Source organism: Taudactylus pleione, unplaced genomic scaffold (genome assembly GCF_031769625.1).
Source record: "Taudactylus pleione unplaced genomic scaffold, aTauple2 ptg000509l, whole genome shotgun sequence".
NCBI classification, from domain to species: domain Eukaryota; kingdom Metazoa; phylum Chordata; class Amphibia; order Anura; family Myobatrachidae; genus Taudactylus; species Taudactylus pleione.
Genome location: NW_028284911.1, coordinates 1,392,271 through 1,399,703, shown reverse-complemented (window position 1 = coordinate 1,399,703; position 7,433 = coordinate 1,392,271). Strand labels below are relative to the sequence as shown.

At 46.3% G+C, this 7,433-nt stretch overlaps 1 pseudogene; it reads left to right on the top strand.

Annotated features, from left to right (window-relative positions):
* Positions 1–5,790: 5,790 nt before the first annotated feature.
* On the top strand, positions 5,791–7,081 carry LOC148501646 (uncharacterized; annotated as a pseudogene).
* Positions 7,082–7,433: the final 352 nt, after the last annotated feature.

The following is a 7,433-nucleotide window of genomic DNA, read 5'->3' as shown; positions in this document are numbered from 1 at the left end:
GGTCAAGGTTAGTGTCACCTGGCTCCCTGGTTAGCAGAGGAGCCAGGACTTTATAATAGGCGGGCATTTCACAGTTGCCGCTCGCGCGGAAGGCGCCATAAGGGAGGGAGGGAGGGGGGGGGGGGCGGAGCCTAAGTTTTTTTCTTCTGCCTCCCATCAGCCTCAGCGCTTCTAAAGAACGCTGAGGGGCCATTTTGGAGCACTACTAAGTGAAGGAGCAGGCTGTGTCTGTAGTCAGGCTAGTACTCAGTTATCAGCCCTTGCTATTATTGTTGCAGCGTTATTCAGCTAGCGCTGTACAGTGCATTGCTTATCCCCCTCTGTGCCCCTTCTCTGTCAGTCATAGGTGCGATTGTAATTACTACTGTCATTTTTTTCTGTGTGTGTTGTAACAGTAATGTCTACCAAGGGGTCTAAGGCAGCCCAAAAGTCCTTTTCCTGCAAGACTTGTGGGGAAAAATTCACACAGGGACAGCCTAATGCTTCCTTACTGTGTGATAATTGCATGTCTCAGCCTCCGGACTCTGTTAATGTGAGCCAGCCTATGTGGTCGGATCAATTAACATCAGTTATATCCACGAATATATAGAGATATAGTTCTTGCGCCACTAGAAAAAGTCACCAAATATTCCTCTGTAAAATATAAGGAATAGGTCCGATGATATCAGTCACCAACGTTTCTTGCACACTATTACTGTCTCAAATCTTCTTATGGCCCAGGATAACACTTTAATGAATATTCCAAAGATCATGTAAACGAGAAGAAAATAAAAATGTCTGTATGGTGAAGTATGTTTAGACAAACTTTATTTCCACATCAACATATAAAAACACAATCCAAGGATAGGGTAAAGATTAGCCGTGTACCGTATTATAGGGGTGTAGTCTCCTAGCACCCAAGCAAGCATAAGATGGTAAAACTCCACTACGTCTCCCGGGAATGACTCGTGGACTTGCTTCAGTCTTGGAGATATCCCCCCACGGTACCAGTCACACACCAACGCGTTTCGACTCACCAATAATCAGAGTCTTCCTCAGGGTATGTGTGTCCTGTATGCCACTCACTTATATCCCCCTTACTGGTTTCTCATTGGGTAGGACAATAACCTTTCAATTTTGTCTTAGTCCTAATCTGTCAGATCAATCACTATCCTTAATCCACTAGGTACTTTTTCAGTTAACCTGTATATATTCATTTCTATAAATAAAATAAAATATTAAATATATAATCCACAAATATACTTAATTGCGTTCCACAGCCGGAACGCATAGTGCTTCCTGTTTCCTGATTCCCCATTATCCATTTACTTCCGGTCCGGAGTGCATATCGTTCTATATCCTGCTGTCAATCTAAAGTCACCATGGTGACAGCCTCAACATCCTGACGCTGCCATACCTCCATGGTCCTTACCTACTACTGTAGCTATCGGGAATGTACAACCGATAACGCTAGTCGCGCCTACCACATGAAGCTAGTCACGCCCTCCACGTGACGGAAAGTTCGTGTATAGGAGGGCACCCAATATAAGAAATAAGTTGGTTAAGAGTGCGGTGCCACCCAAGAGAGAGGGCAGAATTAAAACGACAGGGTTCCACAGATGTGGACTTTGTCCCCTGTGGTTTCTGCACATCAGACAATCAAGTAAAGTTGAAACCTTTATTTCCAATGTGACCAAGGTTAGGTATAAGATTAAAGATTTTATTACCTGTAACAGCAAAAACTGTATATACCTTTTGGAATGCCAGTGCGGACTCCAATATGTTGGTCGCACTTCAAGACCTTTAAGGGAACGCTGGGCAGAACATTTAAGAAATATAAAAAAAGGGTTTGAGAAACATTCGGTCTCCAACCACTTTAAAGAATTGCATGAATGTTCCGTTAAAAGTCTTAAATTTGTTATGGGCATTAGTCAGGTCACCAATCATTGACGAAAGAAAAATATAGGTGATGATCTGGCCAAGGTTGAAATGAAATGGATTTATGACCTATGCACCTTGGGCCTGATTCAGACCCACTCGCGAGCGGCTGTCCGCTCACAAGTGGGTCGATGTTATGGACTGAGCATGCGCACGACGGAGGGAGCTCCGTCGTGCGCATGCGCCAGACGCGACGAGCGAAGGAAAGTCCTTCGCTCGTTGTGTCTGATCAAAGGGGGCGTGCTGTCGATGTTGATTGACAGCACGCCCCCTTTGGTAGGCGTGCCGGGGGCGTGCCTCCCTGACGGGGGCGTTCCCACGGGAACGCCTCCCGTCAGAAGCCGGCCTACTGACATCACTAGTGATGTCAGTGGGAGTGATTTTGGCTCTGATAGAGCCAAAATCACTCCGGAGCTTGCGGTTGAAAACCTCAACCGCAGGCTCCGGCTCGCAATTTCGATGGTCGCGATGGTCTCGACCATCGCGGCCATCAAAATGCACGCTCGTATAGCCTGTGGGTGGTGACCCACAGCTATACGAGCATCCAGAAGGACGCTCCATTTTCATGGAGGCCGGCCCTCATTCAGAGCGTGCGCTCTGCTCAGAGCGTACGGCTCTGAATGAGGGCCCTTGTCCCCTAATGGATTGAATACGGACTTTGAGCTCAAGTGGTTTCTTTAATGGTTATGTATCGTTTATGGACTTTTTTATCTGTTTTTATTAGTATATATTATTCATGTATTTTACTATATATTATATTTATTCTGTGCTGCACGTTGAGGCTACCCATTTGGGTATGGTTTTAGTGTCCCTTAAAATCGGTATTAAGTTTAGCTGTAGCAGCTTTATATGTATCTGTAACCAGCCTGTATCGCTATTTATTTTGCTTTTTGCACATTTATGGTGACTATTAGTATACTGATCCGGTTACCCACTCCGTATGTGGAACGCAATTTTCTGTGTTTGCGTTCCAAGGAGGTTGGGAACAACAAGCACATCCGGGATGCTGGACGTGACGTATTTCCGTCACGTGGAGGGCGTGACTAGCGTTATCGGTTGTACATTCCCGATAGCTACAGTAGTAGGTAAGGACCATGGAGGTATGGCAGCGTCAGGATGTTGAGGCTGTCACCATGGTGACTTTAGATTGACAGCAGGATATGGAACGATATGCACTCCGGACCGGAAGTAAATGGATAATGGGGAAACAGGAAGCACTATGCGTTCCGGCTGTGGAACGCAATTAACTATATTTGTGGATTATATATTTAATATTTTATTTTATTTATAGAAATGAATATATACAGGTTAACTGAAAAAGTACCTAGTGGATTAAGGATAGTGATTGATCTGACAGATTAGGACTAAGACAAAATTGAAAGGTTATTGTCCTACCCAATGAGAAACCAGTAAGGGGGATATAAGTGAGTGGCATACAGGACACACACACCCTGAGGAAGACTCTGATTATTGGTGAGTCGAAACGCGTTGGTGTGTGACTGGTACCGTGGGGGGATATCTCCAAGACTGAAGCAAGTCCACGAGTCATTCCCGGGAGACGTAGTGGAGTTTTACCATCTTATGATTGCTTGGGTGCTAGGAAACTACACCCCTATAATACGGTACACGGCTAATTTTACCCTATCCTTGGATTGTGTTTTTATATGTTGATGTGGAAATAAAGTTTGTCTAAACATACTTCACCATACAGAAATTTTTATTTTCTTCTCGTTTACGTGATCTTTGGAATATTCATTAAAGTGTTATCCTGGGCCATAAGAAGATTTGAGACAGTAATAGTGTGCAAGAAACGTTGGTGACTGATATCATCGGACCTATTCCTTATATTTTACAGAGGAATATTTGGTGACTTTTTCTAGTGGCGCAAGAGCTATATCTCTATATATTCGTGTGACTTTTATTTGGAGGAATAGAGACTTCTCCTATTTTTTTTTTTTTTGCAGCCTTAATAGTGTATGTGAAGCGCTGGTGCATTTTCTACTGTGTTTTAAGTGTGTCAGTTATATCCAACCTGTCATCTGAGTTGGAAGCAGCTCGCAGAGACAGGGAAAGGCTGAATCAGACAGCAGCTGAACCAGATTGGGCCCGATCTTTAGCAAGATCGGTAGAGGGTCTTTCAAAGGCAATGTCCCAGACTCCCTCTGCATCTACTCAGGTCCTTAGTAAAAGGTTGATTCATAATCCCCTACATTGGGATGAATCAGACGAAGAAGATGTTCAGGACCAAGAGGAGGGGGAAGTGCAGGAGGAGGAGGTTCAGATTACTGAGGAAATTTAACCTGCATCACAAGGGGTAGAGGCCTTGATTACAGTAGTACGACAGGTGTTACATGTGGAGGAGGTAGAGGTAACTGCAAAACTGTCTATTTTTGGTAAAAAGGTTAAGCAGTCCGTTACCTTTCCAGCATCGGAGGAGCTGGATGATATTCTCTCTATTGAATGGAAACACCCAGATAAGAGATTTCAAATGAACAAGAAATATCTCTCTTATCACCCCTTTCCGCAGGACAGTAGGAGATTGTGTGAACCTCCTCCTGCGGTAGACCCATCAGTAGCCCGTCTTTCTAAAAAGACAGTACTTCCAGTGCGGGTGCCGTTGCTTTAAAAGAGACCTCGGACAGGAAGCTGGAACAGACATTAAAATCTCTATACACTGTAGCAGGGGTTTTGATGCGTCCGGCTCAAGTCTGCTGTTGGGTGAACAAAGCCATTGAGAATTGGGCTTTGCAGCTAGCGGAAGGGATTAGGTCCGGTGCACAACCCGATGACCTCATTCAGTTAGCTGAGCAGATTGCAGAATCGGCTGCATTCTTGGGGGAATCGTCAAAGAACATTTGCAGTCTATCCGCCAGATCTTCAGCATTGGCTGTGTCAGCTAGAAGGGCTCTGTGGTTGCGTCAGTGGCAAGCGGACGCAGAGTCTAAGAGAGCAGTCGAGGCTCTTCCTTTTACGGGGGAGGTTCTTTTCGGCTCGGAATTAGATAAGTGGATCTCACAAGCTACAGGTGGAAAGTCCACTTATTTACCATCTGCTACCCCTCCTCCTACCAAAAGACCCTTGGCAGGTCCGTCCTTTTGGTCCTTTCGTACCCCTGCGAGATTTAAAGGGCGTGCCAGAGGAGGCCCAGTGTTCTCCAGGGGTACCAGAGGCCAGGGTAGAGCATTGTCTTCAGCTGCCTCAGCTCACTGCAGGATAAAGCAGCTGCAAAGCCTACCACATGACCTTCTCCCTTCTTTTGGGGACCCCAGAGTAGGGGCTCGGCTCCTACGTTTCAAGGACATTTGGAACCAGTCTTGTCAGGACGCCTGGGTTCGGGATGGCATTGTTCAGGGACTAAAGCTGGATTTTAGAATACAGCCTCCCTCTCGTTTTTTCAAGACAGGTTTACCTCAGGTTACTATAGCTACGTAGCTATCCAGGAGGCAATACAAAAGCTGTTATTGTCTCGGGTAATAGTGAAGGTTCCATCCCACCAGAAATGTCAGGGGTTTTATTCCAGTTTGTTCGCTGTGCCCAAGCCGGACGGCTCCATGAGGCCCATCCTCAATCTCAAGGAATTAAACCCTTATCTGCGAGTCTTCAGATTCAAAATGGAATCTCTACTATCCGTGATTGCGAGTCTCGAGAAAGACGAGTTTTTAGTGTCCCTCGACATAAAGGATTCTTATCTCCATATACCAATATGGCCCCCTCATCAGGTTTTTCTTTGTTTTGCAATATTAGACTCGCATTTTCAATTTCAGACCCTGCCTTTCGGTCTTTCGTCAGCACCAAGGGTGTTTACAAAGATTATGGCAGAAATGATGGCCCTGCTGCATCATCAGGGTATTGTCATTGTTCCGTATTTGGACGATCTCTTGATAAAGGCCTCGTCACGGGATCGCCTGTTAAAGGACATTCATCTAACGCAGAGTGTTCTCTTACAACACTGATGGATCCTAAATTTCAAGAAATCCTCCCTGATCCCCACCCAACGCCTGCTTTTTCTGGGAATGATACTAGACACAAGGGAACAAAAATTATTTTTGCCCCAGAACAAGGTTGCCCCCATTCAGCACCTGGTGTGCATGGTTTTACAGCATCGCTGGGTGTCTGTACATCTCTGTATCCATCTTCTCGGGAAAATGGTAGCAGCTTTCGAGGCGATACAATACGCAAGATTTCACGCCCGAACCTTTCAGTTAGATCTTCTTTCCCAGTGGTCAGGGTCCCACCTGTTTCTACATCAGAGGGTCCTTTTGGCGCCGCAAACACGAACATCCCTCATATGGTGGATGAATCCCTCTCACCTGTTGGCGGGAAGAAGATTTGCGATGTGGGATTGGATACTCCTAGCCATGGACGCAAGCCTGAGAGGGTGGGGAGCAGTGACCCTGGGAAAGCATTTTCAGGGGCTCTGGACTCAACGGGAAGCAAATCTATCCATAAATGTGCTGGAGTTGAGAGCAGTGTTTTATGCCCTTCAGAAGGCGCAGCCCATATTGAGGGGTCAGGCGATCAGAGTTCAGTCAGACAATGCCACGGTGGTGGCATATATAAACAAGGCGGCACAAAAAGCAGAGCCGCTATGAGGGAGGTAAGCAGGATTTTGATATGGGCAGAGGAATTCGCAGTAGCAATTTCTGCAATATTCATACCGGGAGTAGAGAACTGGGAGGCCGACTATCTCAGTCGGCAGAACATCCATCCGGGGGAATGGTCCCTGAATCCTCAGGTGTTCCATCAACTGACTCTGAGGTGGGGCTGTCCGCAAGCCGATCTCATGGCGTCAAGAGTAAATCACCAGTTACCAGTCTTCTACTCCAGGACAAAGGATCCTCAAGCTGCGGCGGTGGACGCACTGTCAGCTCCGTGGCCCTTCCATTACATCTACGTCTTCCCTCCGTTTCCTCTCATTCCACGCTTGCTCCAGAGAATCAAGCGAGAAAGAGTCAAGGTACTACTAGTAGCACCAGATTGGCCCAGGCGAGCTTGGTACTCGCAAATACAAAATCTGTTAATAGACGAACCTTGGCCCCTACCACTTCAGGAGGATCTTCTTCTGCAGGGGCCGTTTGTTTATCAGAACTTACGGCGGCTTCGTTTAACGGCTTGGCTACTGAAAAGGCCGTCCTCAGAAGCAAGGGGATCCCGTCCAGCGTGATTCCCACTATGCTGCGGGCCAGGAAGGATGTCACCTCTCAGCATTACTATCGCATATGGAAGGCTTATGTTGTTTGGTGCGAGAGACGTAATTACCCTCCAGCAGTTTTTAGGACATCACGTCTCCTCCTTTTTCTTCAGGCCGGTCTAACAGCGGGCCTTCGTCTAGGTTCCTTAAAGGTACAGATATCTGCATTGTCAATTTTCGTTCAGAGGAAATTGGCCTTGCTTCCAGATGTTCAGACCTTTTTACATGGAGTCATCAGAATTCAACCTCCTTTCGTACCGCCCACTGCACCCTTGGGATTTGGATTTAGTTTTAATGTTCCTTCAGTCTGAAACCTTTGAGCCTT